Below are 27,660 nucleotides of genomic sequence, written 5' to 3' on the forward strand. Positions count from 1 at the left end.
CCTAATGCATTTAGCTCTGGTCCATAGCCCTAATGCATTTAGCTCTGGTCCATAGCCCTAATGCATTTAGCTCTGGTCCATAGCCCTAATGCCCTTAGCTCTGGTCCATAGCCCTAATGCCCTTAGCTCTGGCCCTTAGCTCTGGTCCATAGCCCTAATGCCCTTTGCTGCCGTTGCATTAAGGCTATATGGGATTCTTGTCTTCCTGCCCTCGCATGAAATGCAGACCAGCCTTGCGAAAATATAAAGAACATTTTACCTACTCACCAATACAAAGGAAAATATAAAGAACATTTTACCTACTCACCAATACAAAGAATATAAAGAACATTTTACCTCCTCACCAATACAAATATAAAGAACATTTTACCTACTCACCAATACAAAGAATATAAAGAACATTTTACCTCCTCACCAATACAAATATAAAGAACATTTTACCTACTCACCAATACAAATATAAAGAACATTTTACCTACTCACCAATACAAATATAAAGAACATTTGACCTACTCACCAATACAAAGAATATAAAGAACATTTTACCTACTCACCAATACAAAATATAAAGAACATTTTACCTACTCACCAATACAAAATACAAAGAACATTTTACCTACTCACCAATACAAAATACAAAGAACATTTTACCTACTCACCAATACAAAATATAAAGAACATTTTACCTACTCACCAATACAAAATATAAAGAACATTTTACCTACTCACCAATACAAAATATAAAGAACATTTTACCTACTCACCAATACAAAATACAAAGAACATTTTACCTACTCACCAATACAAAATATAAAGAACATTTTACCTACTCACCAATACAAATATAAAGAACATTTTACCTACTCACCAATACAAATATAAAGAACATTTTACCTACTCACCAATACAAATATAAAGAACATTTTACCTACTCACCAATACAAATATAAAGAACATTTTACCTACTCACCAATACAAAATACAAAGAACATTTTACCTACTCACCAATACAAAATATAAAGAACATTTTACCTACTCACCAATACAAAATACAAAGAACATTTTACCTACTCACCAATACAAAATACAAAGAACATTTTACCTACTCACCAATACAAAATATAAAGAACATTTTACCTACTCACCAATACAAAATATAAAGAACATTTTACCTACTCACCAATACAAAGAATATAAAGAACATTTTACCTACTCACCAATACAACATTTTACCTACTCACCAATACAAAGAATATAAAGAACATTTTACCTACTCACAATACAACATTTTACCTACTCACCAATACAAAGAATATAAAGAACATTTTACCTACTCACCAATACAACATTTTACCTACTCACCAATACAAAGAATATAAAGAACATTTTACCTACTCACCAATACAACATTTTACCTACTCACCAATACAAAGAATATAAAGAACATTTTACCTACTCACCAATACAACATTTTACCTACTCACCAATACAAAGAATATAAAGAACATTTTACCTACTCACCAATACAACATTTTACCTACTCACCAATACAAAGAATATAAAGAACATTTTACCTACTCCCCAATACAACATTTTACCTACTCACCAATACAAAGAATATAAAGAACATTTTACCTACTCCCCAATACAACATTTTACCTACTCACCAATACAAAGAATATAAAGAACATTTTACCTACTCACCAATACAACATTTTACCTACTCACCAATACAAAGAATATAAAGAACATTTTACCTACTCCCCAATACAACATTTTACCTACTCACCAATACAAAGAATATAAAGAACATTTTACCTACTCCCCAATACAACATTTTACCTACTCACCAATACAAAGAATATAAAGAACATTTTACCTACTCACCAATACAACATTTTACCTACTCACCAATACAAAGAATATAAAGAACATTTTACCTACTCACCAATACAAAGGCGGCTTGTGATGTTAGAAAGCCTATACTTTCCTTAGTGGACGCACTCTGAGCCCCCCAGTGGCCCCCACCACATAATAATGCACTCTGAGCCCCCCAGTGGCCCCCACCACATAATAATGCACTTGGCCATAAAAAAAGAAAAAACGACCAAACATGATAGTGACATAGTGATGGTGTGTCTTGATAGTGTTTGATACTGTGTTGTATGCCTATAGCGGTGGCACTGTTTGGACTGTGAGACAGACACATTTCACTTGCCTTGTGGTGGGGACAGACATGACCCCTGTAGCGGGGGTGACACCAGCTTGTAGTGTTGTGTGTGTGTGTGTGTGTGTGTGTGTGTGTGTGTGTGTGTGTGTGTGTGTGTGTGTGTGTGTGTGTGTGTGTGTGTGTGTGTGTGTGTGTGTGTGTGTGTGTGTGTGTGTGTGTGTGTGTGTGTGTGTGTGTGTGTGTGTGTGTGTGTGTGTGTGTGTGTGTGTGCGCGCGCGCCAGGCTTGACAGAATTGTGAACATTATTGCCAAAGATGTGTCACCTATGTTTCATTCCTCTGGTTTTTCTATTGGAAGTTGGCTGTGCTTTTGTTTCAAGTTTAGAGGAAGCTTTCCTTACCATTAGTACAGCCCATTATACGTGTCAGCTCATTGTTTTTACATTTGGCAGCCTGGGCCATGTCCACAGGCTAGTGGTCAGAGGCTTGGGGATTATTGTGTATGGCAAAGCAGCTTGCAACATACTGTTCAATCTCCTCCATTATAGGCAGTCGGCCTATTTGGAGGAGAACGTGCTTTTTGTACCCATGATTTACTTTCGGTGTTGGTGATATGACAGACAGAAGTGACCAATGTTGGCTGTGAATAAGTTCATGTGTTGCCTATATTCTGTACATTTAGGGCTTGTTTGGACTCAAGCACTGAGACGCGTGATGTTTCGAGTGCGTAGTACAGTGTATTGTGTGTGTGTGTGTGTGTGTGTGTGTGTGTGTGTGTGTGTGTGTGTGTGTGTGTGTGTGTGTGTGTGTGTGTGTGTGTGTGTGTGTGCGCATGTGTGTGTGTGTGTGCGCGCGTGTGTGTGTGTGTGTGTGTGTGTGTGTGTGTGTGTGTGCATGCGCGCGCGCGTGCGTGCGTGCGTGTATAAGTGTGTCTAAGCAGGCTTGCTATGACCCTGACTGTGTGACAGGGCAGCTCCATCTCTCTCCCAGGGGTTCTTTCTGCACAAGCAGACTTCATCAAGTAAAAAGTGTTTCTGCGTGCGTGCGTGCATGCTCACGCCCTATCGGCCACATCAAAGTTGATTTGGGAGTGGGACACATTTGGGCACAAAGATACTGCCCCTATAATTATAGACTATATGTATTGGTCAAGGTTAGATGGGTTTGGTTAGGTTTTGTGTTAGGGTTACATAGGTCTACCGTCTTTAAATTCTACTGGATATATTCTCCACTATAATCCCTCTGTAACATTTTAGTATTTGTCAGTATATCTATAGTCTTAGTTTTAGTCATCATAGCTTATAGGTTTCATTTTGTTTTTATTTAGTTTTCCTCAGTGAAAAAGATAGTCGATGAAAGATTTTCATCAGTATAGTTGACGAAATCAACAGAAACAACGTCTCATGTTTCTGCTAGTGTGTACAGTACCACTGAACAGAGGAGGTTCTAGTGTGTACAGTACCACTGAACAGAGGAGGTTCTAGTGTGTACAGTACCAGTGAACAGAGGAGGTTCTATAGTGTGTACAGTACCAGTGAACAGAGGAGGTTCTATAGTGTGTACAGTACCAGTGAACAGAGGAGGTTCTGCTAGCGTGTACAGTACCAGTGAACAGAGGAGGTTCTATAGTGTGTACAGTACCAGTGAACAGAGGAGGTTCTAGTGTGTACAGTACCAGTGAACAGAGGAGATTCTAGTGTGTACAGTACCAGTGAACAGAGGAGGTTCTAGTGTGTACAGTACCAGTGAACAGAGGAGGTTCTATAGTGTGTACAGTACCACTGAACAGAGGAGGTTCTAGTGTGTACAGTACCAGTGAACAGAGGAGGTTCTATAGTGTGTACAGTACCAGTGAACAGAGGAGGTTCTATAGTGTGTACAGTACCAGTGAACAGAGGAGGTTCTATAGTGTGTACAGTACCAGTGAACAGAGGAGGTTCTATAGTGTGTACAGTACCAGTGAACAGAGGAGGTTCTATAGTGTGTACAGTACCAGTGAACAGAGGAGGTTCTAGTGTGTACAGTACCTCTGAACAGAGGAGGTTCTGCTAGTGTGTACAGTACCAGTGAACAGAGGAGGTTCTAGTGTGTACAGTACCTCTGGACAGACATGAGGGAGGTTTAATAGTAATAGTCCACCCTCCATTCTCCACACGTTGGGACAGAGCGGCACAGGATTGTCGCATGTCCTGCTGCTAATGAGGATGGCGTGCGTGCGTGCGTGTGTGCGTGCGTGCGTGTGTGCGTGCGTGTGTGCGTGCGTGCGAACACAGTAGGGCTAAGAGGAGTAAATCTGTGGGCTTGCACCTCTACCAAGGAGTATAACCCCCCCACACACACACACACACATGCGCACACTGACATTTAGCAGAACCATAGCCTCTAATTTGGTCTCAATGTTTGGCCTTCAGACTGTAGACCCCCGCCCCACCCCCCCCCCCCCTTCTCACATGCGCTGTCTCTCTCTCTCTCCCTCTTCTTTCCTATCTTTTCTTTGTCAATTTTCTAGTCTCTCATACACACACACATACACACACACACACACACACACACACACACACCATCCTGGCATCTCAGTCTTCCAAACACAATCACAGAGCTTGTGGGCTATCCGCACAAATAACGAGGCAGACAATGCAATAAAGCACACACACATACTATACACACACATACTGTACACACACCCAGAAAGGAAAATAAAAGGCACATGGGCAGCACATTGCTTCCTATACCTACTGTATATCTGATATACAGTATGCTTTGTCTGCCCTCATTAAAAAGGATGGGTTCATAGCTGAACTGTGTGTGTGTGTGTGTGTGTGTGTGTGTGTGTGTGTGTGTGTGTGTGTGTGTGTGTGTGTGTGTGTGTGTGTGTGTGTGTGTGTGTGTGTGTGTGTGTGTGTGTGTGTGTGTGTGTGTGTGTGTGTGTGTGTGCACGTCCGTGTGTGTGTGTGGTTATTATTTATTAATTAATAACCAAATTCTACAAAGTAACGTACATTTCTAAAAATAATATTTTTTGTGGTGTAAAAGTACAAAATTTGCCTCTGCGATACAGTGGGGTAGAAGTAAAAGTAATTGGAAAGGTGAGGTGAGAGAGAGGTGAGAGAGCACTAGAATTATTTTGAAGTATGGGAACATTCATGAAGCCATTCCAAATGCTATATAGGACTTGCAGTTGTTTCTGAGGCAGCATGTTTGATGTGAGGAGAGAAATTTATATGAAAACGGATTATTTTCAGTCACAAGGGCAATTCCATTTGTGTGCGCACTCACGCACGGCCGCACGCATAGGCCTGCCCTACTGCCAGGTCGCAGAATTGCATATCGTGGGAATCACAGATCAAAAGTGCGTGCGTGCGTGCTTGTGTGCGTGTGTGTGTGTGTGTGTGTGTGTGTGTGTGCATATCTACTAATCAAAGCACCGGGGTATGCCCCCACCCCCTCCGTGCCTGTATTGCTCTTACCGTTTGTTCTCTTCCTCCAGGAGAATGCTACCTACAGAGTCAGCTGATACAAATAGCACCCTGTCACACCACACGCAAGCATACAGTATGCACGAGCATGCTTGTGAGCGCACACACACACACACACACACACACACACACACACACACACACACACACACACACACACACACACACACACAGTAATTTGTATGTTTCACTTTCAATCAATCTGTACATATCTGTCATGTCTGTCTAAGTGCATGCGGCTGCAGCCTGCATGGCTATCAGAAAAGACTGTACAGATGGAAAAAACTTTACTTAAGCTTGCAGAGTGACAGATGACTTTACCTGGGTTACATCTTCTAATAGTTGTACTTGAATGCTGACATGTAATAATAATCCCATCTAGTGTTTCACAGCGCGACGGAACGTGACAAAATAGAGGGTTGTGTGACATCATCATCAAACCTGGAAGTTATGCAGGAATGCCTAGATACTGAATGGCAAAAAACTACTTTCTGGCCTTGACAGCCCATGCACCCAAACAGAAAATTCCTATCTGATTGCGTTAAACAACATTAAACAATGTTAAACTCACTTTGCATGTTGCTTTGCCACTCGATTTGCCACTCGATGTGCCATTCACTTTAAGCATGCGCAATTGCGCATACCCTCTAGCCACATCTGAGCTTTGTTGTGCTGCTGACAGGCAGCCTAATCATAAACACAGTAACACCCGCGTTGAAACAAGGCTGTGGTAAAGATACCAAGAAGGAGAGGTCAGTGATGTCACTGCTATGCAACACGGAAGTAGTATGGACTTGAAGCTGTTTATATAAATGCGTATATCTATTCTACGTACGAGCATAGACCAAGGAAACTTTGAGAAGGAAGAGAAGTGGTCACGTGACTGGGCTGCGCCATGACACTTTCATGTCATGAATACATGGCAATGGAACAAACATTATTTATGAACAATTAAGACCTTTTGTAAAGTAATCACTTGTGGAAAATAACAGAAGACATATCACAGGTTGTTTTCTAATCACTTACTTTTTGATGTGCACAGAGTGCACAGTATATAATTTTATCTGAGGATCTAAACAGCAGCAGGTATCGTTTCTGGCTCCGAAGTATCGCGATATTTGGCTGCCAGACAGGAAACGGAGGGAAGTCTTGCGATACTTGGTGCGTTCAGAAAGGTACTTTGTGCTCTTTAGATACCGTACCTCTATAAAAATTACACAGTGTACACATCGAAAAGCAATACAGCAGACAATAATGTGTTACATGTCTTCTGTTATGTTCCAGAAGTGATTACTTTACAAAAGGTCTCAATTGTTCATAAATAATGTTTGTTATGAGCTGGTCCAGCCGGCTCCATTCACTGCCATGTATTCATTGCACGTCTGGTGTGAGTTTGGCTCCCATGAAAGTGTCCATGAAAGTGTCATGGTGCAACCCAGTCACTTGACCACTTCTGTTTCTTCTCAGAGCTTCCTTGGCATAGACATGCGGTAACGTCCCGCCTGCCTCTGATTGGCCTACCTACACTGCCCGTCTTGGTTTGGTTTGGTTTATTTATTGAGCATATAGTACAAATAAATGACAATAACATATAAAAGAAACAAAAATATAATGCAAGGAAAGGAAGAAGCCTTATAGGCTTATATGAAATCCTTTCCTAAAGGAAGAGGTTATTGGTTTAAAAGATTAAAAGTTCATTAAGAACAGTACATAAATCTAGAAGTTGTCAAAGGGGGCCAGCTGTGCAGTAAAGAAAATAAAAACACAGACTGCACAGAAAACAAAAAACTTGCCCCCATTGTCTCCAGACTGTCCTCCAAGACGCTAGGTTGGTGGGAAATAATAATAAGTGCAAGAGAATGGCAGCTTGGCACGCGCGACAGTAAATTGTACGTTTTATTTTTGTAGAAGAGGCAAACTAATATAATTTATGTCGTTTGCTTTGATTGAATGATTGAACGCGTACGTTGTATGATTTGATTTGGGTGTGTTCTAAATTAAAGTGTAGTGTTGATTATCGTGTATTAATCTAATTATAGTAAACTAAACTTATTACACAAATTTTATACAAATAATTTAAACGACATGAACAATATTACTTTGCCTCTTCTACAAAAATGATCTTGTATTATCGTACATGTATTATGTATTTATTTCCCACGACGGAGTAACCTCGCGCAGCAGACTATCCAGCATGTATCCTCCAACCTCTTCTTTTCACCGTCGTCTTGACTTTGTTTTTTTCTTTTTCTTCCCCCTTCATGAGCCCCTTGGGGGGCTAGGCCATCGATATATTCTCCACTGTCTGACTCCTTATACTGCATACGACATAGCCTTTACATTGTGAGCTTGTACACAGATCTGCAATCTTCGCTATTTTTTTAACCCTAGAACATTAAACACAATTTTCACCCGGACAATTATATGTTTGTAAATGTCATAATGTTGCTGATGTCTGCAGGTGGGTGGGACTTTCAGTATAGGCTATATTCATGATGCTCAGTGACATCATAGGCTAGGGTTGTTTCCCTGTCCACATCCACATGTTTGTATGCTATCAAGAGAGCAAAATGTGCTATTATTTTGAGGAGAGTCTTACTGTTAACTAATCATTAACTATAGCTGCCCATTTGATAGCTTTTATGCACCACAGTGACCATTGTGTCAACTTGCTCATTTGCAAGTATCTAAAACATTGATATGGGTATAGCGACTATACGGGTGCGTGGATTAGCTTGTTTTCCGGTGGTAGGCATCAAAGACTTTAAGTCTTGTTTTCCGGTGGTAGGCATCAAAGACTTTAAAAACAAAAGAAAGAAATAAGCATGAGAGGCACAGAATGACACTTTGACAGTAGTGTATAAAGGTACGTGACAATATAGTATTCATCAACAGCACGGACTGCTGGAGTTCTGCATTCAACTCGTATGTTATTACAGCCCAGCTCGACACAAGCAAACGCTGCTCAATGCAATAATCTCCACTTGCACAACATACACATCATAATGATTTTGAACGTTTTTGATATGCCCTCGCCTTACGTCATTTGTAGTCATCATCCTGAATCCATTATGGGGCTTCATATATAAAACAAGCATAATGTACTCAAGAATCTGAAGCAAATCATTGTTGTTTAAGGAAGAGGGAATTGTGCCACAAATGGAGTAGGCCTAATATTGAATTGGAAGCTCAATGTGATGGACAGTATTTTGGTAGCTGGAAAGAAAGACAAAGAGAGAGAGACATGACAGACAGACAGACAGACAGACAGACTGACTGACTGACTGACTGACTGACTGACTGACTGACTGACTGACTGACTGACTTTGCGGTCAAAATCAAAATTACCACTGGAATCTTGTATGGTCGTGATGATGATGATGATGATGATAGACTGTTATTGCTACTGCAAATATTTAACATGGCTGTGGACTTCTTGAGATTATTTTGGACCTCTCAGAATCATTTATGATACAAACAAAATCCTGTGATTAACTGCAATGTAACATTGCAATGTAATAAGTCAGCATTGGGAAAGAGTTTAAGGGAATCTGATACATGTGCTAGCTTCAGTATTTTCAAGTTGCATATAAGGAAGGGTGATAATTAAAGTATGTTGAAAGATACAGGGAAGGAGATAGAGATGGGTGGAATTGATGCTGATGATTGATGATTTGGCCCAGAAGATGAAATAAAGTGAGAGAGATGAGGAACAAAAAGGGCATTTAAAAATAAAAGGGAGAGAGAGAGAGAGAGAGAGAGAGAGAGGGGGAGAGGGGGGGGATACCTTGAAGGAACTGTGCAGTTAAAGAAGACAAAGCATTATGGCTGCTTGGCGGCTACGCAGAGTTGGGCAGGGGGTCTAGCTCTCTCTCTCTTGCTCTCTCTCTCTCTCTCTCTTGCTCTCTCTCTCTCACGCACACACGCACGCACAGACACACAGACACACACACACACACACACACACACACACACACACACACACACACACGAGACCAGGGGCAGAGGGGATGCCTCTGTGGGCACCAAGGCCCTTCCTCTCTGTAAATTAAAACCATTAATAACCAACTGGGACAGCAGAGGCAAGGAAGGGGCGGGCACCCCTAAAGTAAAGCACAGTCGTGATATAGAGGTATTGGAAGAAGAACGCATTGGCAACGGAGGGTTAAAGAGAAAGACGGAGTGCGGTGGTCAGTTGAGAGTCGAGCAAAGTAAAAGTGAGAGTGACAGGAAGGAAAGAAAGAACGAGGAAGGTTGAGAAAAGAAAGAGAGGGACGAGAAACGGGCGGTATAACTATAAGACAGAGGTGAGGTGAGGAGAGAGGAGAAGTATATAACTATAAGACAGAGGTGAGGTGAGGAGAGAGGAGAAGTATAACTATAAGACGGAGGTGAGGAGAGAGGAGAAGTATAACTATAAGACAGAGGTGAGGTGAGGAGAGAGGAGAAGTATAACTATAAGACAGAGGTGAGGTGAGGAGAGAGGAGAAGTATAACTATAAGACAGAGGTGAGGTGAGGAGAGAGGAGAAGTATAACTATAAGACGGAGGTGAGGTGAGGAGAGAGGAGAAGTATAACTATAAAGGCCTATTCATAGTCTGGATTTTAGGTGGTGAGGTGACCACCGCTTCGGTGGTGAGGTGACCACCGGAGCTGAAATAACGTTGAGCGGTGGTGAGTAAAAACAGAGAGAAGGACTGGAGCGGTGGCGGTGGTTTGCTCTTCACCGCGGCTCGTGATGTCATGTTGTAGTTCGGTGGTCACCCCACCACCGTAAATCCAGACTATGTATGAGCCTTAAGACAGAGGTGAGGTGAGGAGAGAGGAGAAGTATAACTATAAGACAGAGGTGAGGTGAGGAGAGAGGAGAAGTGTAACTATAAGACAGAGGTGAGGTAAGGAGAGAGGAGAAGTAAGTTAAAGTTCAACAGAGCACGATGAAGATTTTATAAATCAATGTGATGATTGGCTAAAGAGAGACATTCCAGGAACCGTGTGCGTGCGTGCGTGTTTTCCAAGACAGAGAGCTGTGTTTAACAATGTCGGGACAGATGTGACCTGTGAGAGCTCTGACAGTATAGGCCAGGACTCGAAAAGACTGCCTAGACTAGAGACTGTAGGCGAACACATTCATTCGTGCATGCGTGCAAGACATAAGGTGTGTGTGTCCTGTACTGGAAATGTGTGCCAGGAAAACAGCATTAACAAACTAAAACCAAATGAGGAGAGATATGGAAGAAAAAAAAACACGTTTCAGTGTTTTTGTGGGAGTGGGGAACAGACTGTGTGTGTGTGTGCGTGCATGCATGGGTGTGTGCGCGTGTGTGTTGTAGCAGCCCCAAAGGTAATATTGGCAGGTTAAAAATGGGGAAGCGAGAAGCATGAGAATACACGTGCGTGTGTATGTGTGTTTGTGCGTGCGTGTAGGTGAGGAACAGACCGCGGAAGTGAGAAAGTAATAATGTGGAGACACACTTGCAACCAGTGCCGATTGTTGTAGCAATGTGTAGCACTGTGTGTGTGTGTGTGTGTGTGTGTGTGTGTGTGTGTGTGTGTGTGTGTGTGTGTGTGTGTGTGTGTGTGTGTGTGTGTGTGTGTGTGTGTGTGTGTGTGTGTGTGTGTGTGTGTGTGTGTGTGTGTGTGTGTGTGTGTGTGTGTGTGTGTCTGTCTTGAGGAGAGAAGACGAATCCAGTAGCAGGCCTGTCGAGATCCTGACATTTTTGTTGCCGATTATTCAACAAATAATTGTGATGGATGATTTCATGTATTTGGCATGGCATTAGACGCTGGAACAATGACAATGAAAAATGTCCATTAAAACCGGGAAGGCATCCGTGTCATTTTAGATTTCAGCGTTCGCTATTCGAAAAATAGCAGATAGCAGCCCGAACTTCTACATCAGCTATTTTTTAAGATTTTTTTAAAATCTTGAAAGTGAGAAAGTGTAGAATCGACCTAAATGAGTTACAATTGTCCACTGGGAGAGAGGGCGTGCAGACCGATATGACTCAGACATAACCATAGAGGCTGGCCTGTGGCCCCCGCCAGCAGACTCTGGATAAAAGGCTGAAGATGGATGGAATATATACTGTATACTGTACACACACTAACACACACACGCACGCACGCACACACAGTATGATCAGTGGCATGGTGAGTTAAATATGGAACATTGAATATAGTTAATGTGGTGCATGTGACGGTAAGGGAGTTTGTCATTAATACCATGTATTGTTCTAGACTGGAGATTTGCTGGGGTGTATCATACTGCATGATTACAGAAGAGCAACTGAATTGCTCCGGCGCAGTCATTGATTGTGTCTATGATTTGATCCGCATGCGGACTAATATTTGCAATATTTCCGAATTGCTGTTGCAGAAATTGGTGCGATAACTTTGTAAGCGCGGTGCAAATGACTGTAGAGCATTCGCTGTAAAAGAGCCCCATCCACCCATCAAGGTTATTGAAATTGCCTAGCAACTGTGGCCCCTTACATCAATCACTCTTTTCCTCTCCGCTGTTGTTCTCATGTTCATTTATGTTCATAGAAATATGCCAGCTAGTTCACCACTTTCATAAGCAGGCAGCCTTGAGTCAGCTCACTGAATTTTATGATGACATGAACGCATGATCCCTGCGCGTGCACAGGGAGTCGGGACGCACGCACGCACGCACACACACACGCACACACACACGCACATAGCCTACAGTACGCGTGCGTGCGCGCACGCACGCATGCACGCACGCACGTTCGCATGTACACACGCTGAATGGATTTGATGCTAACAAAGAAGAGAAGTTACAGAGTGTCAACCAGCATCTCTCCCTCCTCCCTGTTGACTGCCTCTCCATTCTCCTGCCCAAGGACACCAGGAGAGGGAGGGAGTGCTGAAGGAGAGGAGACGAGGAGAGGGAGGGAGTGGTGAAGCTGGATACGGTGAAGCTGAGCGAGTCTTTAGAGAGAAACATGATGGAGAGAGAGAGAGAGCGCACGAGGAGGCAGGAGAGGAATGTGAAACATCTCTCTCACATACAGTACATATAGGCTAATGTTACGGAACATCATGCGATGTGAATATGGTCAAATGGTAAAACATTTATACCAGCCATAATCATAAAGCGCTTGTGAATCCAATCCAATCCACTTTATTTATGAAGCACATTTTACACAAGTTCAGACGTGATTTAAACACAGGCAATGTTTGAGGAGCTCTGACAGGTGGAAGTTTATTCCACAGTGTGGGTGCTACAACGGAAAATGACCTATCCCCCCGGGATTTCATCTCTGATTTAGGAAACTTCAGAAGTGACTGCAGGTCAGTCGACCTCAGGGCCCTTGTTGATTCTTTGGGAGCTACAAGTTCCGATATATAGACTGGTGCCAACCCATTTACAGACTTAAGAATAAACATTAAAATCTTAGGATCCTCTAACGCACAGGGAGCCAGTGTAGGGAGACAAGAATCGAGCAGATGTGGTCATACTTCTGTGCCCCTGTTAAGAGGCGAGCGGCCGCGTGAATGGGATATTGCGTGTCATTCCTAAAATATTATTGGGCCGTACAGGCTACACAATAACGAGCGATAGTCAACTAGAATGATGCAATTAGCAATTGCGACAATTGCGACGCGCTGAAACAACAGAGCTTCTTAATACGGCACAGTTGAGAAACTATTAATCTGGTGTCAGTGAGGTCAGATGTAGAGTTGCTGGCCGGCTCCATATATGCAGATCTACTATGTCAAACCATGTATCCAGTGTTGTGATCTTCAGGAGATCCAGGTGATGATAGTCAGCTCCACATATGGAGATCCAGGTGTTGTACCAACTTGGTTCATTTGCAAGTGTGACTCGCATCGCGGCAACCACAGTGGGTATCATGAGACTGTAAGGCGCCTGAGGGCGAGAACCTAGAGAGACGCCTGAGGGCGAGAGACCGTATATGGCCAGTGCACACGACCTAAAGGGTGAGGTCGCGTGCACTGGCCATATATGGAGCGTGTCTTGAGTGTACAGGGTTTGATGGGGTCAGATCAACATATTTAATGTCAGAACAGGTCAGCTCCATATATGGAGATCTAAAGGTGGCAGCTGGGCAGTGTCTTGAGTGTACAGGGTTTGATGAGGGCCCACTCTATTTTTCGCCGGCTGCCGGGCACGACTGCACTACTAACTTTGGGGCAGGCCCGTCTAGAGTTTAAATGGACAATCAGTCAAAATGGAGACATCGAAGAGGAAGGATGGATGGGGAAGGATCAACATATGGAATGTCAGAACAGGTTCTGACATTATATCCATATACTAATATTGATGACATCAGGGATCTCCATTATATGGGCTTAATTGCGACAGCAGGTCGCATTTACTATATGACATCAGGGATCTCCATGCCTGATGATGTCGCATGAACTCACGAGACCTGGGCACCATAATTATATGGGGGCTTTCCAATGTATGGGGATTTTGAGTGATACACTGACGGGAAATACACGATTCCATAGTTAACTGCGACCTCTGGCCATACAGTATATTGACATAATTGAGATAATTACTAGCTGTCTTTGTCAGCCCTGGCCACTCCCACTTTCCCTTCCACTCTGCAGTCCCATTCTCTCACCTGACTCCACCTCCCTCGTCAGCCCACCTGTGAACACTTTGCCCACTACCTGCTCCCTATATAACTGGACTCCTTACAGTCCTCACTGTCCTCTGACTCCTCACTGTCAGAACATTTGTCTTCGTCCCTGAGCTGTACCCCTATGTTCCTGGTTCTGTCTCTCCTTGAAAGGTTTGAGTTTTGGACTTTACTGCCTTCTCTACAGTTTTGCCTTTTGGACTTCCTAGTTTATTTTGTATTTTTTAAATGTTGTGAATTTGAGTTTGAGCTTCCTGAGCTTACAGCTACTTTGTTTTGTTATACACCCTTACTGCCTTGGGCTTAAATAAATCTTTGGATTTTGAATCTTGTTTGTGGCTCTGCATTTTTGGGTTCAGTCATCCTGATATGATAAAGTCTTAGCCCGAGCAGTGGTAAAAACATAAAATTACCATGAACATTATTACAGCTGCATGACAAAACAGCACATTTTGTCGATTTTTTGTTGTTGTTGTGATTCGTTTTGATCGATTACCGGTACTCAGATTATGTGCTAATTGTAGAGCATTTGAAATGCTGGTGGTCCGTGCAGGTATTCTCACTTGCAGTGTGGGGGAACAATGAAGCTAACCCACCTTATGATGCAGAGAAGAGGCGCTGGGTTGTATCAGTCACCGACGGCCATATTAGACCACATTAAGCTGCTGTATCTGATGGCTGTATTCATCATTATTAGCTTTTAAATGCAGCGAGAGAGAGAAAGGCAGTCCTGGACGAGACAAACAAAGCATATAGACATAAAGGGTCTGGGAGACAAAAGCACGGGTAGAAATAAGGGAGTGAAGTGAGAAGGAGGAAAGATGCACAACTCGAGGCCATAAAGGAGAAAGAGAAAAGGCTATAAAGGCAATAGAGAGAGCGAGTAACACTGCCAGTGACAGCCATTAGCATTCCACTGGCATTGTTTAGCGATGACAAGCAAGGCTGTTGTGTGTGTAATTATGTTATTAGCCTTTTAATACACATCCCCGTGTAGTCATTTAATTCTAGTGGCGTTTGCCGTATCAGTAATGGGCCTCTGATTGCTGCACTCAGCCGTTTTATTAGGACTAATTAAATTAGCGTTATTTTCGTTCTGCCGTCAGTAACACACTCGGCTTGGAAGGCCTATGAGGCATGACGCGTTTGTGTGTGTGTGTGTGTGTGTGTGTGTGTGTGACATGTGTTTGTAGTCCCCACTTATTATAACATTGATGTGCAGCTCATTGTCATGACAGTGTGTGTGTGTGTGTGTGTGTGTGTGTGTCCTGAGTAGAAGGCCTGGTTCATTTCAGCAGTCCGCCCCTCAACAAGGTCCCCTTCACCATGGGGTGGGGTGGGGGGGACCTTGTTGAGGGCCATCCAGTCTCCGTACTCCCAAAGCGAGAGCTGTGTCCGTGTGCTCGGAAGTAAGTCGCATTGTCACCTATCCTGTGATTTTCATGGACAGGATTTCAAGGCGAAGTCGTAGAGGTGTGTGTGTGTGTGTGTGTGTGTGTGTGTGTGTGTGTGTGTGTGTGTGTGTGTGTGTGTGTGTGTGTGTGTGTACACTGGTCACAAAGAGAGCTGTTTCAAGTCATAAGAAGTATCACAAAAGACTCTAAAGTTTATAAGTAAAGGTTATAAAGGACCTATGAAGACTGAAGAGATTCCCTCTTTGTTTTGCACGCAGCCAACGAGGTTTTTGTTATTTGTTTTCTGTCTGTATTTTACTTTGGTGAAATGCTTCCATATAGGCCTAAATGCTGTGCATGTCGTTTTATGTTAATTGTAACATGGTTGCTTTATTGTTTTGTTTATAGTTTTCACGGTGAATTTGGAGGATCCACAAGCCTTAAAAAAAACAGTAGAGGAGGGAGTTACAGTGTGTGCGTGCGTGTGTTCGTGCGTGCGTGCTTGCGTGATAAATGAGCTACACATTTATAAACTGTATGGTATTGTGACTGTGAGTGGGCAACGTATTCAGATTTTGGACGCATGCATAAAAGGTGTGTGTGTGTGTGTGTGTGTGTGTGTGTGTGTGTGTGTGTGTGTGTGTGTGTGTGTGTGTGTGTGTGTGTGTGTGTGTGTGTGTGTGTGTGTGTGTGTGTGTGTGTGTGTGTGCATGCTTGTCTGTGTGCAGAGTGCCCTGATATGCCACATTTCTTTGTGCGTGCGTGCGGCTGGGTCGGTCAGTGACAAGCAGGTGGAAGGTAATTAAACAGGGATAAGGCTGCTCTTTACCAAGGGCTCTTCACTTGCTGAGCTAAATGAACCTCTACCCACGCATGCATGCACGCACGCACGCACAGATATGTCCACGGACACACAAAGGTATGCACACCTATTGCTCTCATTCGCACAGATGAACACTTTGACATGGATGTGCATGCCCTGCGGAGAGACCCACAAATAGACATATGGGTAATATGTAATTAGTTACAGAGGGCCTGCATGGCATTCATGCACTTCACACACAGCTCATTGAGATGCATTCTTATTATGTGACGTAGATCATTCATGATGCAACAATGTGATCGACATCCTTTCCTTCTCGCCCCAGCAGGAATCTTCCATTGGAACTACAACGTAAAACTCCATGCTGTTGTGCGCGCATCCCTTGTGGTGCGTGTGCAGTGCACCCGCTGTGGTGCGCAAACGCTCTCTAGGGGGTACGTGACATGAAATGGGAGATATCGGTTGCATAGAGCAGCTGTGGGAGTATACAGCAGCTGCATGTCTCTCAGTGCAGTGACATTATGTGAGTATTTGCCATAATCATTTTTTTTTTTTTTTAATCAATTTCATCCAAATACAAGGAGACTTATAGCATTGGGTGTGTGTCAGCTATAAAGGTAACAGGGGGTGCACGGCCAAAAACGTTTGGGGACCGCTGCCCTAATTGCTCCCAGACGTGCTAAATGTGACCTCCTGAGCTTGGGTAAAGATGAAACCTATTTCCCCCTTTTTGGAATCCTATACAAGGTCTTTATTATTATAAACAGCACCCTGAGTATAAGATGGCGCCATAGCGGGTTTCACAGATGGAAAACAGAGAGATGGTGCATGCGGGGCATGCATTTCCAACTTGCATCGTTTCCCAAGCAGGTCTAGCACAGACAAAAAATATTCTTTGATTGACATGTTTTGCTCACAGTCTTACGTTGTCAGTGCCGCAAACCTTGAGCTTTTCCAAATGTCCCTGTCTAAATTGAGGGCTCTATCTCCATAATATTGGCTAGTGCCCCTGGTTGTGATGTACTATGATAGGCGCGTGCGTGTGTGCGTGCGCACGTGCATGTGTGCGTGCGTCTCGTGATTTGTACATTGTTTACTGCACTGGCATGCCGCAGTCATCAATCCTTTGTTCTGTGTTTGTGGCTTTGTCGTGTTTGTGTTGTCCCTGTGGCTTGTCTTGCGTCTCGGTGTGTCCAGGTGCTCGTCTACATCAGAGCAGTCTGCTTATGCACTCCAGCTGTCTGGCCACCTGTGGAGGGGCAGAGAGAGGAGAGAGACAGAGCTGGGTGAGTGACAGTGCTGGACACAGTGGACAGTAACTAAGTACATACATACATTTAGGTACTGTACTTAAGTAAGAAATGCGAGTAGATTACTTTTTTTTCCCACCATTGGTGAGTGAGAAAGAGGGAAGGTTCCACAGATAACCACTGGGAACAATGGAAGACAGAGAGATGACTAGAACCCATGATGAGAGGACACGGTTAGCGGCGGAGACAGGGGCAGCCTAGAGGCGTCTGGCTACATACTACACAAGCGCGTGTGTGTGAAAGTGTGCGTCACGGTGCGTGCACACGTGTGCATGTCTTGGCCTAAAGCCTTTGTAGTTTCCCTGCAGGAGTCGGTGAGGCTCCTCGCTGACAGACAACACAACGTAGCAGCCGAGCACAGATTTGTGTGTACAGTGCTGAGCTTAATTAGAAAACAATGACTTGCTCGCTCGCAGGGGAGCTGCTCATCAACAAAGTTAGAAGAACTGCTTAACGAAATGTTGTTGTTTTTTTATTGTGAGCCAAGAATCTTGCCATTAAACATTCAAACTGGAAACATCAAATGTGCTAACCCAAGCCATGACACAATCAAAAACATCAGTTGGGCCTGGACAGATAGATCAACGGTCTGGGCTGCTGAGCCAGCCTGACGGCGTGCCGCGGGTTCGACTCCTGATGCCGACAGCCGCATGTCTTCTCCCCCATCTCTCTCCCCATTTCCTGTCAGATTACTTTCAACCTATCAATAAAGGCAGAAAAAGCAAAAAAAAATATCAGTTGTGTTCACCCTCAAATCTTCATTTTTCCGCTCTGAAAACATAATTTTGTGTGAGCGTAATGGTTGTTACTTGTTATGAACCCAGCACTCTCCCCCGCCCAGACTGAAACTCATCAAGTGCTGCATGTGAGAGCATGAGAAATTGAGAATATAAGCATGTTACTCACATACATTTATCCGAGGACACCTGAGGCCATTTTGTGTGAACATTGAACACCTTCAAAAGGAAGAAACCATTAAACCAAGACTGTGGTTGATCTCATACCAACACACAGCTAGATAATAAGCCACACATGATCAGTCAACAAGACCTCTGTTAGAAGCAGCGCTGTGTATTTTTAGTGCACATTATGGCTGGGAAGCACTGGGAATTATATCCAAACCTCGGATGACTGTCATGTGGAACTCTTTGATGTGCGCACTGCACAGTCTCCTCCTTGTCCCCTGGTGGCCGACTAAACTAGGACAAATCAAATCATTTGCAGATGCATAAGAAGACAAGGGTTTGGCAGCTGCAATTTCAATCCCTTAAATGTATGAATCAAAGGTGAGCTTTCCATAATTATGCTCCCTGCACTGATGCTGAATGATCGCTCGCATCTGTGCACACTATAGTCTAGACTACTCTACAGTAAAGGTGTGTAACGGGAATATCAGACTTACAATCAAAAATGGAAAGAAGTCGAAGTTCAGATCAAGTAAAAGTTCAAAAGTGTTGAGAACACAATCACAAATGTATTACAAGAGCGCTCCTGGAGAAGCACAACACCAAAAGTATTATGACAACTCCCGATTACAGGTTTCCATCCTCTCTTATACAGCTTGAGAGTTCCCAAAATAAAAATACACATGGTTGAAAAGGCAACAAGACACTCCTTCAACACATACAGTATATGGCTTAACACATGCCCTTATATACTGTATACTATATATATATACTGTCACACAAATAGGTTTTTGACTGCTGGTAACAGGTGGAAGAGTATTTACCCTACTAATTCTGTCAACAGTTAGCCTATACATACTGAAATGTCATTTTTCCATTACAGGTGATATGTGTAAGGTGTTGTTGGTGTGGACTACTCTACAGTAAGGTGATATGTGTAAGGTGTTGTTGGTGTGGGTCTAGACTACTGTACAGTAAGGTGAGATATGTGTAATGTGTTGTTGGTGTGGAGGCTCTACAGTAAGGTGATATGTGTAATGTGCTGTTGGTGTGGAGGCTCTACAGTAAGGTCATATGTGTAATGTGCTGTTGGTGTGGAGGCTCTACAGTAAGGTGATATGTGTAATGTGTTGTTGGTGTGGAGGCTCTACACTACAGTAAGGTGATATGTGTAATGTGTTGTTGGTGTGGAGGCTCTACAGTAAGGTGATATGTGTAATGTGCTGTTGGTGTGGAGGCTCTACAGTAAGGTGATATGTGTAATGTGTTGTTGGTGTGGAGGCTCTACACTACAGTAAGGTGATATGTGTAATGTGTTGTTGGTGTGGAGGCTCTACACTACAGTAAGGTGATATGTGTAATGTGCTGTTGGTGTGGAGGCTCTACAGTAAGGTGATATGTGTAATGTGTTGTTGGTGTGGAGGCTCTACAGTAAGGTGATATGTGTAATGTGTTGTTGGTGTGGAGGCTCTACACTACAGTAAGGTGATATGTGTAATGTGTTGTTGGTGTGGAGGCTCTACAGTAAGGTGATATGTGTAATGTGTTGTTGGTGTGGAGGCTCTACAGTAAGGTGATATGTGTAATGTGTTGTTGGTGTGGAGGCTCTACAGTAAGGTGATATGTGTAAGGTGTTGTTGGTGTGGAGGCTCTACAGTAAGGTGATATGTGTAATGTGTTGTTGGTGTGGAGGCTCTACAGTAAGGTGATATGTGTAAGGTGTTGTTGGTGTGGAGGCTCTACAGTAAGGTGATATGTGTAATGTGTTGTTGGTGTGGAGGCTCTACAGTAAGGTGATATGTGTAAGGTGTTGTTGGTGTGGAGGCTCTACAGTAAGGTGATATGTGTAATGTGTTGTTGGTGTGGAGGCTCTACAGTAAGGTGATATGTGTAAGGTGTTGTTGGTGTGGAGGCTCTACAGTAAGGTGATATGTGTAATGTGTTGTTGGTGTGGAGGCTCTACAGTAAGGTGATATGTGTAATGTGTTGTTGGTGTGGAGGCTCTACAGTAAGGTGATATGTGTAATGTGTTGTTGGTGTGGAGGCTCTACAGTAAGGTGATATGTGTAAGGTGTTGTTGGTGTGGAGGCTCTACAGTAAGGTGATATGTGTAATGTGTTGTTGGTGTGGAGGCTCTACAGTAAGGTGATATGTGTAATGTGCTGTTGGTGTGGAGGCTCTACAGTAAGGTGATATGTGTAATGTGTTGTTGGTGTGGAGGCTCTACAGTAAGGTGATATGTGTAATGTGCTGTTGGTGTGGAGGCTCTACAGTAAGGTGATATGTGTAATGTGTTGTTGGTGTGGAGGCTCTACAGTAAGGTGATATGTGTAATGTGTTGTTGGTGTGGAGGCTCTACAGTAAGGTGATATGTGTAATGTGCTGTTGGTGTGGAGGCTCTACAGTAAGGTGATATGTGTAATGTGCTGTTGGTGTGGAGGCTCTACACTACAGTAAGGTGATATGTGTAATGTGTTAGTGTGGAGGCTGTCAACTAATAACATGCATGGTCAATGCAAGGGTTCAGTAGCTGCAATTTCAGTCCGTTAAATGTATGAGTCAAAGGTGACGGGGGAACTCGTACAATGTCTACAGTTTGATTGATCGAATATACAATTACAATATTATGTTGTACAGTACAGTCAAAGGTTATGCTAAAAGGAATAGCAAAAACAAGTGCCAGGGGGCGACATGCACGTTGTGAGCTTGTAGATCTGCTATTTTCAAAAGATTATTTATACATTTGAGAACTCGTGAACGGGACATTCTGCAGTATACTTTCTACTTTTGGCACTTTTAAGTACATTTTGATACCAATACTTTTGTACTTTTCAATTCCAGACTTTTACTTGTAACAGTATTTCTATATTGCAGATTGATACTTTTACTGCAAGTAAAACATTTGAGTACTTTGTGAGTACTTTGTGTCCAAATGGAACCAAATAGTCCTATGAATCATGAGTAAACTAACAACTTATCATCCGTCTAACAGTAGAATATCCGTACATTGAAACTATGAACACTGTAGATGGCAGACCAATAACGACCTGGCATATACACAACGTGCTATATCTCTAAATTTCATATTTTAGCCTGCGAGGTCGTCGAGGCTAGGGCAAGTGCTATGGCCGTGCTGCGGGCTAAGTCAGAGTCTGCAGAGGTGAGTTTTCAGACTATACAGCGGAAGATTGGGAGTGAGTCTGCAGCTTCATTGCCAAAGCGTACTGGACACATGTATACGAATATGTGATATGAATGTCAGAGCATTGTGCTTGTTCATGTACAGTAGTGGAGTAGAAGTAAAAGTATTGGAAATTGGAAATACTTGAGTAAAGAGAAAATACATAATACTTAGTTACTTTTCACCACTGGTGGTGAGTGCCGCGTGAGGGTTTCGAGTTGATTCGACTCCCATTCATGTCGTCGGTGGCTTCTGTGACGCGTCCCTCTACCATTTTCTGCTGCATTGAGAACTCGGGAGGACAGAGTTGTTAAACCTGCAGACTGCGGGATGCGTGCGCGAGCTGTGGAGGAGTGGTGGCTATCACAGGTTAAAGGTGACGTGGTGGGGGTGGTGGGGGGGTCGTATATACATTCAATATTTACACGGCTACCCAGCTAGGAACCGTGATATATTCATCCACTCCCGTTCTTTTTCTCTCTCTCTTTCTTCATCCATCCCTCTCGGTCTATTGTTTACAGAGGATATGGAAGGTAAATGTCAGTGGTGTCATGTATTTTCTTTCCCTCCCCGGTCATCCTTTTTGTATACCTCTCTCCTCTTGTCTCGCCCCTTATTTTTCTGTCATTTCCTTATCTTATAGCCTCTCTTTGTCTTCGTTTTTGTTTCTTCTTATTTTCCCCTCTTTTGTATCCGCTCTCTGTTGTCTGTTGTGTTTTCTCTATCTCAACTATAGAAATCCAGCCTCCTGCCAGTATAGTGTCCTTCTGGATATTTGTGGCTATAACAACCATATGTCTCTTCTCTCTGTGTCTATCTTCTGGGAGGCGTACTATGGTCCGACGGAGCAGCCCCGGGGGAGGTTAGGGTTAGGGTGAGGGTTTGAGGTAGTTTGTCGTTCGGACCAATGCTCCGTTGGACCAAACACATGAACCCCTATCTTCTCTGTAGTTTTGTATGTAGTTCTCTCATTCGTGTGTGTGTGTGTGTGTGTGTGTGTGTGTGTGTGTGTGTGTGTGTGTGTGTGTGTGTGTGTGTGTGTGTGTGTGTGTGTGTGTGTGTGTGTGTGTGTGTGTGTGTGTGTGTGTGTGTGTGTGTGTGTGTGTGTGTGTGTGTGTGTGTGTGTGTTAGAATAGTGCACTGTGTTCACTCCCTATCACGGCATAGTCATTTCACCCCAAGAGAGGGCTAATGGAAAAGGGGAGCGGTGACAGACACACTGTTCCTGGAGTTCTGTGGTGTGTGTGATCAATGTGCACACTGATATATTATTACCACAGTATATTAAAATGTTTATATTAGACTAGCAGGTTATTGTGAGAATGGCGGGCGGCGCAGTTGGTATAGCACTGTCGCTTCACAGCTAGAAGCTCCCGTGTTTGATTCCCGCCGGGGATTCTGTGGCCACCGGGGAGGTGTTCTCTTTCTGCGTGAGTTTGCATGCTCTCCACACGTGTCCCCTATAGGGTATACTAGGTACCCTCACAAAAAACATGCAGTAATCCTGGTCTCTATACTGCCTCCCCCTGGCCAGCCAGGGCCCGTGATGGAGTTGAAAGGAACAGGTTGGAATAACGTGTTACCTTCCGCGCGCTATACAGTACGTCCTGGCGGGAAAACTCCCAGGGGAGAACATGTACCTGTCAAAGTACTTCAAAAGAGTGAGAAAAGAAAGAGAGTGAGAAACCCCCTCGTGGACAACACCAGAGGGAGCTCCACTGAACTCATTGAATGTGTGAATTCACATTCACACATTCACACAAGTGTCGCGATACATAATGCTTAAAACACCACCGAAAGGGGTTCCCGTCCAGAATGTGGACCTAAATACAGGTCTGTAACTCCTTTGAATTAAAACATGAGAACCATGCACTAAAACATGTAAAGTTCATGACAATGCACAGAACTGTTTGCACATTTAATGTCTCACACCAGATATGTTTTTGTCATTAACTGTATGAAATAAGAGACGAATGTGGGTTTTGAAATCTCTTTACGCCTTTGCATGGCAGAAGATTCACCCTACAGCACATGTTTTTTTTTTTTTTTTAAGATATTTTTTTTGCGGCTTACGCCATTTATTGGTTTTTTGAAGGGACAGACAGTAGGCTGACAGGAAACGGGAGAGAGATGGGGGAAGACATGCAGTAAAGGCCGTGTCGGGCTTGGGAGTCGAACCCGCGGCACACTGTGACTGGATTACCAGTCGGGTGCCTAGACGGTTACGCCACCGCCTGGGCCACAGCACATGTTTTTACGATAGATTTTCTCATGATATGAAGGCAGTTACTAAAATAAGGCTTGACTTTGTGGGATGCAGGGCAGATTTGATTCGCGGCCATTCACTCGGCCAATTAACCAGTTGGGAACCACGCAGTGAGTGAGAAATATGCTGTTTAGGATGGTAATGTGAGCTGACAGCAGCACTAGTCAGCCAGTCCTTCATTACTATTACTGTACACTGGCCCACAGGCATGTACAGTATACACAAAACACACACACACACACACACACACACACACACACACACACGCACGCGCGCGCACACGGATCAGTGATAGCTCATTGTTGTGTTGTATATGGATCTGACTTGCCAAGACTCCCCAAGTAGGCTACATTCCATGTATTCCCACAATGCACAGTTTAATTACCCTAGCTGAACTTAAACATTGAACAAAATTAATGTTAAGACTATAGCTGTCGTTACCACAGATGTGGGGTTGAAAGGAGAGAGAGGAGGAGGGTATCATGATAGGATGATGTCCGGGAGAGAGAGGACAAATTAAGGAGGGTGAAGGATAGAGATAAAAAAGAGAGAGAGGAGAATAGATGTCAACAGATGGTGGCCCAGCATCAGCCTGAGATCTCACTCCTTCCTCTCCTTCCTCCTCACTCGCCCTCTCTTTCTCACTCCTAATCTCTCCATGCTTTGTGCTGCCCCCCTCCTGTTGTAATTAATTATCATGACCGTTCATTAATAATTTACCTTTTTGTTTTTTGGTAACAAAGTGCATTAGATAGGAACGTACAGCACCTGGGTCTCAATGGGTTAATGCTGTAGAACTGCCATTGCACGCTGTGCTGGCACGATTTCAAATGTTTACATTTCTCCTGTACTGTAAATGCAATTTGCAATTTGTACACTTCCCACCACTCTCCGGCTGAGAGTGGGGTGGAACCGGAGCTGATCACCTCATTCCTCCTCTAGTGGTGGGTGGGGCTATACTGATTACTAGTTAGGCACACCTGTGGCTGGCCTATATAGGCCCTGCAGGTGGTGGTCAGAGGTACTGTGAGAACCTTGACAGTTGTGCCACAAGCTGATGCATTATGTAAGTTTGCTACTTTCTTTCTGTTGTTGTCCTTTTTGAGTATTGTTTGTTTATGTCCAAGTTTGTACCTCAGAGTGGAGAAAGCTCCTATCAAGGCATTTGGTGTTTGACTTGGGGGTTTCCAGGGCGTGGCTTGGTAGTACTCTCCCGGTGATTCAACCTGAGGTGTGAGCTTGAGGTAGTAGTGCTTTGAGGTCCACTGGACAGTTGGGAGTGTGCATCTTGTAGAGGTTCTGCAATGACTCAGCTTGCTGATGGCGTACTGCTGTAGGGCAAGGTCCTCATGTAGGGCAAGGTCCTCATCTGTGTTGCTGTTGTCTTGACACCTGCTTTGACCCTCACTGTGTTGTCAAAGCTACAGGTGGTTGCATGTAGCCCTATAACCCTAACCCACATGGGGCACAGGACACTGCATTTCCTTTGGTCTCATGACGTTACAAGAACAAGAATAGCATGTTTCATGTCAGCCTACAAGGATGTTGGACTCCTGCGATGGACAACTAAATAGATTGTTCCTGGCACGTGACACCCTGGGAAAAGAGACGCTCATGCTATAGTGTTCGGTTCCATGGGAGAATGTGTGTATAACACGTGATTCCATATCAGATGGTTTCAACAACAGCGATGGCACTGAGAGGTCAGGTGAAAGGTTCAGTCCACAAAAGTGGTTACATGGATTCTAAACACGTCAGCAGAACCGTATCTATCTTGACCTTTGGTGTGGACATGTGGGTTTTGCAGGCCCGGTCGTGAGTACTGTTACTTGTAAGTACAGTATAAGGTAATACATGTCTCTGTCTAGTCTTCTTTTCCTTTGGGCTATTCCCTTCAGGGGTCGCCACAGCCAATCATCTGCCTCCATCTCACCCTGCATGTCCTCTGCTGCCTCCTCCTCTTTCACACCAACTATAACTTCAGTCTCAGTGGAGGAAAACAGCCAATAAATGATTGCTCTCCTTACTCCTCCAGTACTGAAAGCATTCTATGCCTCCAATGTGCCCTGAGTGTGGTCAATCGTGTGTGTGTGTGTGTGTGTGTGTGTGTGTGTGTGTGTGTGTGTGTGTGTGTGTGTGTGTGTGTGTGTGTGTGTGTGTGTGTGTGTGTGTGTGTGTGTGTGTGTGTGTGTGTGTGTGTGTGTGTGTGTGTGTGTGTGTGTGTGTGTGTGTGTGTGTGTGTGTGTGTGTGTGTGTGTGTGTGTGTGTGTGAGTGAGTGAGTGAGTGAGTGTATGCGCAAACCTAATTGGATGGAAGGGTATGTTGAAAGCTGCTCGCCAGATAAATGCTGTGATTATGCAACGGGCTATTGTCTGCAATCCATCATATTGTTTCTATGTCCTCAAAACTATAGCAGCAGAGTCACTGTCTATTTCTTCAGGACAGCATTGTCAACACACGTGATCTCCTCCCATCTGTCTCTTCTGTTCTCTCTCACTACATGTCCATTTCCTATACCTCTCTTGGTCTCTTCTTCACACCAGCATCACTTGAATGGATTCATCTTAGCTGTGTTTGTTGCAGTGGTGGAAAGCAACAAAGTACATACTGTATTCTCAACTCACACTAAAGTTTGAAGATATATAGTCAACCAAACACTGCAATATTCACGTACAAGATAAATACACAATTAAAATAGGGGTAGACCTGTGTATATCCTGAACTAAAGCTATTTAAAAGTAATATAGGGTATTCAATAGATATAAAAAACATTATCATAAGATCAAAGTTCTATAACTCCACTTGAGTTTAAATGGGCTGATCATTGTAACTTCCATCTTACTCGTACATTTCCATTTATAACAAGCACCTTATCGATCAGGCCCACTATCGACCATTTTCTTTTTTGTGGGAAGATGGGAGACAATAAATTCTGAACAGAACCAGTATCTTTTGCTAGCAATACAGTACTTTTCTAACAGATGGAAGGCAATTGACCTTTTTACCAATACAATAATATTAAAGAAACCTTCAATGCCCGGATGTAGTTGGAACCAGTAAATCAGCGCGCCCAGCAATTTGTAGCTTCAGAGCCCATTTCAAGGTTGCTCCGCGCCAACTTGAAATTAGCTAGATGACGTAGCCAAAATACCCTTTGGACGATCGACAGCAACTGGAGCTATGATTACTTCTAACGCGACGAGACCGCGATGGGCCGTCAAAAACATAATCTTTGGTTAGAATTGGAAGCATTGATTTAGATTAAGAGTTATTCACGTTTTAAGATTTTCGATCTCATCCATTAAAATGGAGGGGACCACTTTGGATGACGTCCCAAACGGAAATTACATCAAGTGTTCCCCAACAGGCGCTCCCAGCCTGTGGAGCGGTTATGGAATGATTAATGTTTCATCTTTTGATTAATCTCCGTTCTGGGCATCCTCAAACTGTATGTGTACCGACACTTTAAAAGCGTAATTTTGTTTATGCTGGTTCATT

The sequence above is a fragment of the Protomyctophum bolini genome (genome assembly GCF_963924005.1).
Source record: "Protomyctophum bolini genome assembly, chromosome: 4".
NCBI lineage: Eukaryota > Metazoa > Chordata > Actinopteri > Myctophiformes > Myctophidae > Protomyctophum > Protomyctophum bolini.